This window comes from Xenopus laevis, chromosome 4S, assembly GCF_017654675.1.
Source record: "Xenopus laevis strain J_2021 chromosome 4S, Xenopus_laevis_v10.1, whole genome shotgun sequence".
Lineage (NCBI taxonomy): Eukaryota > Metazoa > Chordata > Amphibia > Anura > Pipidae > Xenopus > Xenopus laevis.
The window spans coordinates 2,856,127-2,869,038 of NC_054378.1; the positions used below are offsets into that span (position 1 = coordinate 2,856,127).

Sequence of the window (12,912 nt, forward strand, 5' to 3'; positions counted from 1 at the left end):
AGTATTTTGGATGTGTTGCATTTTGTGTCGGCTTCTTGTACTTCTTTTATCAGCCCGTGATACAGAAGAAGGAATGTCAAAGAGATCCTATAGGTGAAACAGAAGTTTCAAATCAGCCGAAGTCACCGTATTGTAAGATGGAATTTTCCTGATTTTGTCAATGAATTGAAGACGTATAGTATGATGGATATGTGTTGCATTTTGTGTCGGCTTCCTGTACATATTTTATCAGCCCGTGATACAGATGAAGGAATGTCAAAGAGATCCTATAGGTGAAACAGAAGCTTCAAATCAGCGGAAGTCATTGTCTTGTAAGACCGAATTTTCCTGATTTTTTTTTTAATGAATTGAAGACTTGTGTAGTATTTTGGATGTGTTGCATTTTGTGTCGGCTTCTTGTACTTCTTTTATCAGCCCGTGATACAGAAGAAGGAATGTCAAAGAGATCCTATAGGTGAAACAGAAGTTTCAAATCAGCCGAAGTCACCGTATTGTAAGATGGAATTTTCCTGATTTTGTCAATGAATTGAAGACGTATAGTATGATGGATATGTGTTGCATTTTGTGTCGGCTTCCTGTACATATTTTATCAGCCCGTGATACAGATGAAGGAATGTCAAAGAGATCCTATAGGTGAAACAGAAGCTTCAAATCAGCGGAAGTCATTGTCTTGTAAGACCGAATTTTCCAGATTTTTTTAATGATTTGAAGACTTGTGTAGTATTTTGAATGTGTTGCATTTTGTGTTGGCTTCTTGTACTTCTTTTATTAGCCCATGATACAGAAGAAGGAATTTTTAATGAGATGCTATAGGTGAAACCGAAGCTTTAAATCAGCCGAAGTCACCGTATTGTAAGACCGAATTTTCCTGATTTTTTTTTTAATGAATTGAAGACTTGTGTAGTATTTTGGATGTGTTGCATTTTGTGTCGGCTTCTTGTACTTCTTTTATCAGCCCGTGATACAGAAGAAGGAATGTCAAAGAGATCCTATAGGTGAAACAGAAGCTTCAAATCAGCCGAAGTCACCGTATTGTAAGATGGAATTTTCCTGATTTTGTCAATGAATTGAAGACGTAAAGTATGATGGATATGTGTTGCATTTTGTGTCGGCTTCCTGTACATATTTTATCAGCCCGTGATACAGATGAAGGAATGTCAAAGAGATCCTATAGGTGAAACAGAAGCTTCAAATCAGCGGAAGTCATTGTCTTGTAAGACCGAATTTTCCAGATTTTTTTAATGATTTGAAGACTTGTGTAGTATTTTGAATGTGTTGCATTTTGTGTTGGCTTCTTGTACTTCTTTTATCAGCCCGTGATACAGAAGAAGGAATGTCAAAGAGATCCTATAGGTGAAACAGAAGCTTCAAATCAGCGGAAGTCATTGTCTTGTAAGACCGAATTTTCCAGATTTTTTTAATGATTTGAAGACTTGTGTAGTATTTTGAATGTGTTGCATTTTGTGTCGGCTTCTTGTACTTCTTTTATTAGCCCGTGATACAGAAGAAGGAATGTCAAAGAGATCCTATAGGTGAAACAGAAGCTTCAAATCAGCGGAAGTCATCGTCTTGTAAGATGGAATTTTCCTGATTTTTTTAATGATTTGAAGACTTGTGTAGTATTTTGAATGTGTTGCATTTTGTGTCGGCTTGTTGTACTTCTTTTATTAGCCCGTGATACAGAAGAAGGAATTTTTAATGAGATTCTATAGGTGAAACAGAAGCTTTAAATCAGCCGAAGTCACCGTATTGTAAGACGGAATTTTCCTGATTTTGTCAATGAATTGAAGACTTGTATAGTATGATGGATATGTGTTGCATTTTGTGTTGGCTTCTTGTACTTCTTTTATCAGCCCGTGATACAGAAGAAGGAATTTTTAATGAGGTCCTATAGGTGAAACAGAAGCTTCAAATCAGCCGAAGTCACCGTATTGTAAGATGGAATTTTCCTGATTTTGTCAATGAATTGAAGACTTGTATAGTATGATGGATATGTGTTGCATTTTGTGTCGGCTTCCTGTACATATTTTATCAGCTCGCGATACAGCAGAAGGAATGTCAAAGAGATCCTATAGGTGAAACAGAAGCTTCAAATCAGCGGAAGTCATCGTCTTGTAAGATGGAATTTTCCTGATTTTGTCAATGAATTGAAGACTTGTGTAGTATTTTGGATGTGTTGCATTTTGTGTCGGCTGCCTGTACTTCTTTTATCAGCTCGTGATAAAGCAGAAGGAATGTCAAAGAGATCCTATAGGTGAAACAGAAGCTTGAAATCAGCGGAAGTCATCGTCTTGTAAGATGGAATTTTCCAGATTTTTTTGATGATTTGAAGACTTGTGTAGTATTTTGGATAAGTGTTGCATTTTGTGTCGGCTGCCTGTACTTCTTTTATCAGCTCGTGATAAAGCAGAAGGAATGTCAAAGAGATCCTATAGGTGAAACAGAAGCTTCAAATCAGCGGAAGTCATCGTCTTGTAAGATGGAATTTTCCTGATTTTTTTAATGATTTTAAGACTTGTGTAGTATTTTGAATGTGTTGCATTTTGTGTTGGCTTCTTGTACTTCTTTTATCAGCCCGTGATACAGAAGAAGGAATTTTTAATGAGATTCTATAGGTGAAACAGAAGCTTCAAATCAGCCAAAGTTACCGTATTGTAAGACGGAATTTTCCTGATTTTGTCAATGAATTGAAGACTTGTATAGTATGATGGATATGTGTTGCATTTTGTGTCGGCTTCCTGTACTTCTTTTAACAGCTCGTGATACAGCAGAAGGAATGTCAAAGAGATCCTATAGGTGAAACAGAAGCTTCAAATCAACGGAAGTCATCTTCTTGTAAGACCGAATTTTCCTGATTTTTTTAATGATTTGAAGACTTGTGTAGTATTTTGGATAAGTGTTGCATTTTGTGTCGGCTGCCTGTACTTCTTTTATCAGCCCGTGATACAGAAGAAGGAAATTTTAATGAGATTCTATCAGCTCGTGATAAAGCAGAAGGAATGTCACAGAGATCCTATAGGTGAAACAGAAGCTTCAAATCAGCGGAAGTGACCATATTGTAAGACGGAATTTTCCAGATTTTTTTTCTAAATTGAAGACTTGTGCAGTCAGTTGGATATGTGTTGCATTTTGTGTTGGCTGCCTGTACTTCTTTCATCAGCTCGTGATAAAGCAGAAGGAATGTCAAAGAGATTCTATAGGTGAAAAAGAAGCTTCAAATCAGCCGAAGTCACCGTATTGTAAGACCGAATTTTCCTGATTTTTTTTTTAATGAATTGAAGACTTGTGTAGTATTTTGGATGTGTTGCATTTTGTGTCGGCTTCTTGTACTTCTTTTATCAGCCCGTGATACAGAAGAAGGAATGTCAAAGAGATCCTATAGGTGAAACTGAAGCTTCAAATCAGCCGAAGTCACCGTATTGTAAGATGGAATTTTCCTGATTTTGTCAATGAATTGAAGACGTATAGTATGATGGATATGTGTTGCATTTTGTGTCGGCTTCTTGTACTTCTTTTATCAGCCCGTGATACAGAAGAAGGAATGTCAAAGAGATCCTATAGGTGAAACAGAAGCTTCAAATCAGCGGAAGTCATTGTCTTGTAAGACCGAATTTTCCAGATTTTTTTAATGATTTGAAGACTTGTGTAGTATTTTGAATGTGTTGCATTTTGTGTCGGCTTCTTGTACTTCTTTTATTAGCCCATGATACAGAAGAAGGAATTTTTAATGAGATTCTATAGGTGAAACTGAAGCTTCAAATCAGCCGAAGTCACCGTATTGTAAGACGGAATTTTCCTGATTTTGTTAATGAATTGAAGACTTGTATAGTATGATGGATATGTGTTGCATTTTGTGTCGGCTTCCTGTACATATTTTATCAGCTCGTGATACAGCAGAAGGAATGTCAAAGAGATCCTATGGGTGAAACAGAAGCTTCAAATCAGCGGAAGTCATCGTCTTGTAAGATGGAATTTTCCTGATTTTTTTTTAATGATTTGAAGACTTGTGTAGTATTTTGAATGTGTTGCATTTTGTGTCGGCTTCTTGTACTTCTTTTATTAGCCCATGATACAGAAGAAGGAATTTTTAATGAGATTCTATAGGTGAAACAGAAGCTTTAAATCAGCCGAAGTCACCATATTGTAAGACCGAATTTTCCTGATTTTTTTTTTTAATGAATTGAAGACTTGTGTAGTATTTTGAATGTGTTGCATTTTGTGTTGGCTTCTTGTACTTCTTTTATCAGCCCGTGATACAGAAGAAGGAATTTTTTATGAGATTCTATAGGTGAAACGGAAGCTTCAAACCAGCCGAAGTCACCGTATTGTAAGACGGAATTTTCCTGATTTTTTCAATGAATTGAAGACTTGTATAGTATGATGGATATGTGTTGCATTTTGTGTCGGCTGCCTGTACTTCTTTCATCAGCTTGTGATACAGAAGAAGGAATGTCAAAGAGATCCTATAGGTGAAACTGAAGCTTCAAATCAGCCGAAGTCACCGTATTGTAAGATGGAATTTTCCTGATTTTGTCAATGAATTGAAGACGTATAGTATGATGGATATGTGTTGCATTTTGTGTCGGCTTCTTGTACTTCTTTTATCAGCCCGTGATACAGATGAAGGAATGTCAAAGAGATCCTATAGGTGAAACAGAAGCTTCAAATCAGCGGAAGTCATTGTCTTGTAAGACCGAATTTTCCAGATTTTTTTAATGATTTGAAGACTTGTGTAGTATTTTGAATGTGTTGCATTTTGTGTCGGCTTCTTGTACTTCTTTTATTAGCCCATGATACAGAAGAAGGAATTTTTAATGAGATTCTATAGGTGAAACAGAAGCTTTAAATCAGCCGAAGTCACCATATTGTAAGACCGAATTTTCCTGATTTTTTTTTTTAATGAATTGAAAACTTGTGTAGTATTTTGAATGTGTTGCATTTTGTGTCGGCTTCTTGTACTTCTTTTATTAGCCCATGATACAGAAGAAGGAATTTTTAATGAGATTCTATAGGTGAAACTGAAGCTTCAAATCAGCCGAAGTCACTGTATTGTAAGACGGAATTTTCCTGATTTTGTCAATGAATTGAAGACTTGTATAGTATGATGGATATGTGTTGCATTTTGTGTCGGCTTCCTGTACATATTTTATCAGCCCGTGATACAGATGAAGGAATGTCAAAGAGATCCTATAGGTGAAACAGAAGCTTCAAATCAGCGGAAGTCATTGTCTTGTAAGACCGAATTTTCCAGATTTTTTTAATGATTTGAAGACTTGTGTAGTATTTTGAATGTGTTGCATTTTGTGTCGGCTTCTTGTACTTCTTTTATTAGCCCATGATACAGAAGAAGGAATTTTTAATGAGATTCTATAGGTGAAACAGAAGCTTTAAATCAGCCGAAGTCACCATATTGTAAGACCGAATTTTCCTGATTTTTTTTTTTAATGAATTGAAGACTTGTGTAGTATTTTGAATGTGTTGCATTTTGTGTTGGCTTCTTGTACTTCTTTTATCAGCCCGTGATACAGAAGAAGGAATTTTTTATGAGATTCTATAGGTGAAACGGAAGCTTCAAACCAGCCGAAGTCACCGTATTGTAAGACGGAATTTTCCTGATTTTTTCAATGAATTGAAGACTTGTATAGTATGATGGATATGTGTTGCATTTTGTGTCGGCTGCCTGTACTTCTTTCATCAGCTTGTGATACAGAAGAAGGAATGTCAAAGAGATCCTATAGGTGAAACTGAAGCTTCAAATCAGCCGAAGTCACCGTATTGTAAGATGGAATTTTCCTGATTTTGTCAATGAATTGAAGACGTATAGTATGATGGATATGTGTTGCATTTTGTGTCGGCTTCTTGTACTTCTTTTATCAGCCCGTGATACAGATGAAGGAATGTCAAAGAGATCCTATAGGTGAAACAGAAGCTTCAAATCAGCGGAAGTCATTGTCTTGTAAGACCGAATTTTCCAGATTTTTTTAATGATTTGAAGACTTGTGTAGTATTTTGAATGTGTTGCATTTTGTGTCGGCTTCTTGTACTTCTTTTATTAGCCCATGATACAGAAGAAGGAATTTTTAATGAGATTCTATAGGTGAAACAGAAGCTTTAAATCAGCCGAAGTCACCATATTGTAAGACCGAATTTTCCTGATTTTTTTTTTTAATGAATTGAAAACTTGTGTAGTATTTTGAATGTGTTGCATTTTGTGTCGGCTTCTTGTACTTCTTTTATTAGCCCATGATACAGAAGAAGGAATTTTTAATGAGATTCTATAGGTGAAACTGAAGCTTCAAATCAGCCGAAGTCACTGTATTGTAAGACGGAATTTTCCTGATTTTGTCAATGAATTGAAGACTTGTATAGTATGATGGATATGTGTTGCATTTTGTGTCGGCTTCCTGTACATATTTTATCAGCCCGTGATACAGATGAAGGAATGTCAAAGAGATCCTATAGGTGAAACAGAAGCTTCAAATCAGCGGAAGTCATTGTCTTGTAAGACCGAATTTTCCAGATTTTTTTAATGATTTGAAGACTTGTGTAGTATTTTGAATGTGTTGCATTTTGTGTCGGCTTCTTGTACTTCTTTTATTAGCCCATGATACAGAAGAAGGAATTTTTAATGAGATTCTATAGGTGAAACAGAAGCTTTAAATCAGCCGAAGTCACCATATTGTAAGACCGAATTTTCCTGATTTTTTTTTTTAATGAATTGAAAACTTGTGTAGTATTTTGAATGTGTTGCATTTTGTGTCGGCTTCTTGTACTTCTTTTATTAGCCCATGATACAGAAGAAGGAATTTTTAATGAGATTCTATAGGTGAAACTGAAGCTTCAAATCAGCCGAAGTCACTGTATTGTAAGACGGAATTTTCCTGATTTTGTCAATGAATTGAAGACTTGTATAGTATGATGGATATGTGTTGCATTTTGTGTCGGCTTCCTGTACATATTTTATCAGCCCGTGATACAGATGAAGGAATGTCAAAGAGATCCTATAGGTGAAACAGAAGCTTCAAATCAGCGGAAGTCATTGTCTTGTAAGACCGAATTTTCCAGATTTTTTTAATGATTTGAAGACTTGTGTAGTATTTTGAATGTGTTGCATTTTGTGTTGGCTTCTTGTACTTCTTTTATCAGCCCGTGATACAGAAGAAGGAATTTTTAATGAGATTCTATAGGTGAAACAGAAGCTTCAAATCAGCCAAAGTCACCGTATTGTAAGACGGAATTTTCCTGATTTTGTTAATGAATTGAAGACTTGTATAGTATGATGGATATGTGTTGCATTTTGTGTCGGCTTCCTGTACATATTTTATCAGCTCGTGATACAGCAGAAGGAATGTCAAAGAGATCCTATAGGTGAAAGTGAAGCTTCAAATCAGCGGAAGTCATCGTCTTGTAAGATGGAATTTTCCAGATTTTTTTTTAATGATTTGAAGACTTGTGTAGTATTTTGAATGTGTTGCATTTTGTGTCGGCTTCTTGTACTTCTTTTATTAGCCCGTGATACAGAAGAAGGAATTTTTAATGAGATTCTATAGGTGAAATAGAAGCTTTAAATCAGCCGAAGTCACCGTATTGTAAGACCGAATTTTCCTGTTTTTTTTTTTTTAATGAATTGAAGACTTGTGTAGTATTTTGAATGTGTTGCATTTTGTGTTGGCTTCTTGTACTTCTTTTATCAGCCCGTGATACAGAAGAAGGAATTTTTAATGAGATTCTATAGGTGAAACGGAAGCTTCAAACCAGCCGAAGTCACCGTATTGTAAGACGGAATTTTCCTGATTTTTTCAATGAATTGAAGACTTGTATAGTATGATGGATATGTGTTGCATTTTGTGTCGGCTTCCTGTACTTCTTTCATCAGCTTGTGATACAGCAGAAGGAATGTCAAAGAGATCCTATAGGTGAAACAGAAGCTTCAAATCAGCAGAAGTCATCGTCTTGTAAGATGGAATTTTCCTGATTTTTTTCCTGAATTGAAGACTTGTGTAGTCCGTTGGATATGTGTTGCATTTTGTGTCGGCTTCTTGTACTTCTTTCATCAGCCCGTGATATAGAAGAAGGAATGTCAAAGAGATCCTATAGGTGAAACAGAAGCTTCAAATCAGCGGAAGTCATCGTCTTGTAAAATGGAATTTTCCTGATTTTTTTAATGATTTGAAGACTTGTGTAGTCCGTTGGATATGTGTTGCATTTTGTGTCGGCTGCCTGTACTTCTTTTATCAGCTCGTGATAAAGCAAAAGGAATGTCAAAGAGATCCTATAGGTGAAACAGAAGCTTCAAATCAGCGGAAGTCACCGTATTGTAAGACCGAATTTTCCTGATTTTTTTTTTAATGAATTGAAGACTTGTGTAGTATTTTGGATGTGTTGCGTTTTGTGTCGGCTTCTTGTACTTCTTTTATCAGCCCGTGATACAGAAGAAGGAATTTTTAATGAGATCCTATAGGTGAAACTGAAGCTTCAAATCAGTGGAAGTCACCGTATTGTAAGACGGAATTTTCCTGATTTTGTCAATGAATTGAAGACTTGTATAGTATGATGGATATGTGTTGCATTTTGTGTCGGCTTCCTGTACATATTTTATCAGCCCGTGATACAGATGAAGGAATGTCAAAGAGATCCTATAGGTGAAACAGAAGCTTCAAATCAGCGGAAGTCATCGTCTTGTAAGATGGAATTTTCCTGATTTTTTTTAATGAATTGAAGACTTGTGTAGTATTTTGGATGTGTTGCATTTTGTGTCGGCTTCTTGTACTTCTTTTATCAGCCCGTGATACAGATGAAGGAATGTCAAAGAGATCCTATAGGTGAAACAGAAGCTTCAAATCAGCGGAAGTCACCGTATTGTAAGACGGAATTTTCCTGATTTTGTCAATGAATTGAAGACTTGTATAGTATGATGGATATGTGTTGCATTTTGTGTCGGCTTCCTGTACATATTTTATCAGCTCGTGATACAGAAGAAGGAATGTCAAAGAGATTCTATAGGTGAAACAGAAGCTTCAAATCAGCCGAAGTCACCGTATTGTAAGACGGAATTTTCCTGATTTTTTTAATGAATTGAAGACTTGTGTAATATTTTGAATAAGTGTTGCATTTTGTGTCGCTGCCTGTACTTCTTTCCTCAGCTCGTGATACAGCAGAAGGAATGACAAAGAGATCTCTATTAGCCAGAGTAATCCTATAATCGGGTATGCCACGTTTTAAATATGAATGGAAATAAAGAATTGTGGTTTTTTTGTGTCTCTTTCCTCTTGATTTTCCCAACAGTTATGAGAATCAAAGGAATTTACCCTAAATCAGAATGGAATCTCAAATAGTAAGGAAGTGAACCCTATGAGATGTTGTATTATCTAGAAGTTGAATTATACTGTAAAGGAGATGGTTTGCTTTGGTGTCTATCTTCTTGGACTTTCTCAACAGCTAATTGACATGAAATGAGATAAGTGGTTCAAAGCAGGGGAGAACATCATCTTGTAAGAAATAATTTTCCTGATTTATTTGTGAATTTAATATTTGTGTAGTATTTTGGATAAGTGTTGCATTTTGTGTCGTCTGCCTGTACTTCTTTTATCAGCTCGTGATAAAGCAAAAGGAATGTCAAAGAGATCCTATAGGTGAAACAGAAGCTTCAAATCAGCGGAAGTCACCGTATTGTAAGACCGAATTTTCCTGATTTTTTTTTTTAATGAATTGAAGACTTGTGTAGTATTTTGGATGTGTTGCGTTTTGTGTCGGCTTCTTGTACTTCTTTTATCAGCCCGTGATACAGAAGAAGGAATTTTTAATGAGATCCTGTAGGTGAAACAGAAGCTTCAAATCAGCGGAAGTCACCGTATTGTAAGACGGAATTTTCCTGATTTTTTTAATGAATTGAAGACTTGTGTAGTATTTTGGATAAGTGTTGTGATAAGTGTTGCATTTTGTGTCGGCTGCCTGTACTTCTTTCCTCAGCTCGTGATACAGCAGAAGGAATGTCAAAGAGATCCCTATTAGCCAGAGTAATCCTATAATCAGGTATGCCCCTTTTTAAATGGAAATAGAGAATTGTGTTTTTGTGTGTCTCTTTCCTCTTGATTTTCCCAACAGTTATGAGAATCAAAGAAATTTACCCAAAATCAGAATGGAATCTCAAATAGTAAGGAAGTGAACCCTATGAGATGTTGTATTATCTAGAAGTTGAATTATACTGTAAAGGAGATGGTTTGCTTTGGTGTCTGTCTTCTTGGACTTTCTCAACAGCTAATTGACAACATCATCTTGTAAGAAATAATTTTCCTGATTTATTTGTGAATTGAAGACTTGTGTAGTATTTTGGATGTTTTGCATTTTGTGTCGGCTGCCTGTACTTCTTTTATCAGCCCGTGATACAGAAGAAGGAGTGAGAAAGAGATCCTATAGGTGAAGCAGAAGCTTCAAATCAGCAGAAGTCATCGTCTTGTAAGACCGAATTTTCCTGATTTTTTTTTTAATGAATTGAAGACTTGTGTAGTATTTTGGATGTGTTGCATTTTGTGTCGGCTTCTTGTACTTCTTTTATCAGCTCGTGATACAGATGAAGGAATGTCAAAGAGATTCTATAGGTGAAACAGAAGCTTCAAATCAGCAGAAGTCATCGTATTGTAAGAGGGAATGTTCCTGATTTTTTTTCTGAGTTGAAGACTTGTGTAGTATTTTGGATGTGTGACGCCTTTTGTTTCCACTTCCTGTACTTCTTTTATCAACTGGTGATAAAGTACAAAGAAATGCTGAAGAGATCCCTACATTGGAAAGAACCTTTTATCTGATTTTCCAGTAAATAAATTCGTCAGTATGGAATTGTACCACTGTGTGTTTTTTTTCCGTGACATTCTGAACAGTGCAGAGAAGAAGTGAGGAATTCTACCCAAAGACAGAATGGCGTCTGTAATATAAGTGAACACTAGCGAGTGTTAAATTGTGTAGAAGTGGAATTATACTTGTCAGGAAATCGTTTCAAAGAGGACTGCCATCAATTATTTTTATTTTTTAGATGTGGATAAATATCTGAGAACTACAGATTCGATGAGCTCAAACAGAGATAGAGCCCAATTCTTTTTCCTCTGCCAAGTATTTTATTTGATGATCGTCGTGTGCGTGAGGGTTGGGGTTCAGTTGTGTGTCTGGGTTCAGTTGTTTTTAACCTCCGATTCAATCATTTCTAGGAAATCCAATTGTTGGACTTTATTCGGAATGAACTGAACACCGATAACACGTTATTCTGTTTAAATATGGATTGTGTGGCCACTTCCTGTTGTGTGTCATTATTATAAGTGAAAGCTATTGGACTGTTGTTCTGTTCTAGTTTGTGTTTGAGAAGATTTTGTCACTGTTGTCACAGAGCTCCCTATAAATGTTACTGCCACTGATGTCGAGTTAAAGGAAAACAAGATATTTTGTTCTAAAGAGTATTGCCTTCTATTTTTTTTTGTCCTCTTGTTCAGATTATGACATTTTATCTGGATTAGGGAAATCCATTATAAATTGGGTTGATGTGTTTCTATAATTGGCAGTCAAATGTGTCCAATAATTCAAACCCTTGTCTTAAAGGAGAAGGAAAGGTTAAAACTACGTAAGCCTCATCAAAACGATCCACCTAAATATACCAGTTAACCCTCAAAGTAATGTTGCTCTGAGTCCTCTGTCAAAAGAAACAGCACATTTCTTTCCTGCTATTGTGTACTCATGGGCTTCTGTATCAGACTTCCTGTTTTCAGCTTAAACCTCCAGGGCTAGGGCTTGAGCATGCTCAGTTTGTTCCTCTCTCCCTCCTGAGCCCAGAGCTATGAGTGAGCAGGGAGAGACTCAGGCAGGAAATTATGTCACAACAAGCTAATATGGCAGCTGCTATCCTAAACAAACAGACAGCTTGTTGAGCTTTTTACTCCGATATGGTAAAACATTCTACAGAATAAATATAGTGTTATAGCTTGTACTATTGTGGCTAATATACTGCCTCCGTAGCTTTCCTTCTCCTTTAAGGATAAGATAACTGCTATTCAAAGTCTATAAAGGTTTTCTTTTACTGGAAGAACAGTTTTTTTTGTTCTTCCAGGTTTTGCTTTATTCCTACTTGTAACCTCCCCCCAAAAAAAGCAAAAGATACTGGTGGTTGGCACTCCTGGCTTCCAGGACGGGGTTCAATTCCCTGCGGTGTCTGTAGCTTCTAATCACTCCCTTTCCTTTGTTGTACGTTGCAGCCATTTAGAGCGCAAACATTTTAGTCTTAAATAAATACAGGGGAACTGTTTGTTGCCTGTGAAGGTTTTCTCTGCTGTTATTCAGTACATGCAGACGGTGAATATCTGCTAAACTGAAAAGAGAGTAAAACCCCTCTCCATCTAGTTACCCACCAATTATTAATCCCACATTAATTACCGATATCTATATTGTTCAGCTGTTCAGTTTCTGATGATTGTGATTGATTTCAATAAATATTTTAAAGGAACTTTGTTGTGATTCGTTATTGCGAGATGGTGTTCAACACCAAGGGGCAAATTCATCAAGGGTCAAATTTCGAGGGGTTAAATCCCTCAAATTCGACTGGGGAATAGAATCGAATAGGCAATTCGGGCGAATTTACGCTCTGGCGAATAGTCGAATTGGCGAATATTCGCCAGGCGAATAGGCGCTCGATCGAATATTCGCTCGAAGGATTTTCATTCGATCGAATGCCTTTTTATTCGATCAACAACTTGGAAAACAAGCCTATGGGACTTTCCCATAGGCTTTTAAAGCAATTCGGTAGGTTTTAGGTGGCGAAGTAGGCAGTCGAAGTATTTTTAAAAGAGACAGTACTTCGACTATCGAATGGGCGAATAGTCGCAGCGTTTTTGCGCTCGATCCAGTACTTTGACTATCGAATGGCAAATAGGCGCA

At 36.5% G+C, this 12,912-nt stretch overlaps 1 long non-coding RNA gene across 4 annotated transcripts; it reads left to right on the plus strand.

Moving 5' to 3' along the window:
- The first annotated feature begins 1,886 nt into the window (after positions 1–1,886).
- Positions 1,887–8,427, plus strand: LOC121393154. Of its 4 annotated transcripts, XR_005960774.1 has the most exons (4): positions 1,887–4,828; positions 5,013–6,097; positions 6,282–6,642; positions 6,827–8,427. It is a non-coding gene; the product is annotated as an uncharacterized LOC121393154 (long non-coding RNA). The 4 variants fall into 4 exon arrangements; XR_005960771.1 differs by having other exon boundaries at positions 6,282–8,427; XR_005960773.1 differs by having other exon boundaries at positions 5,013–5,917; positions 6,282–8,427.
- Positions 8,428–12,912: the final 4,485 nt, after the last annotated feature.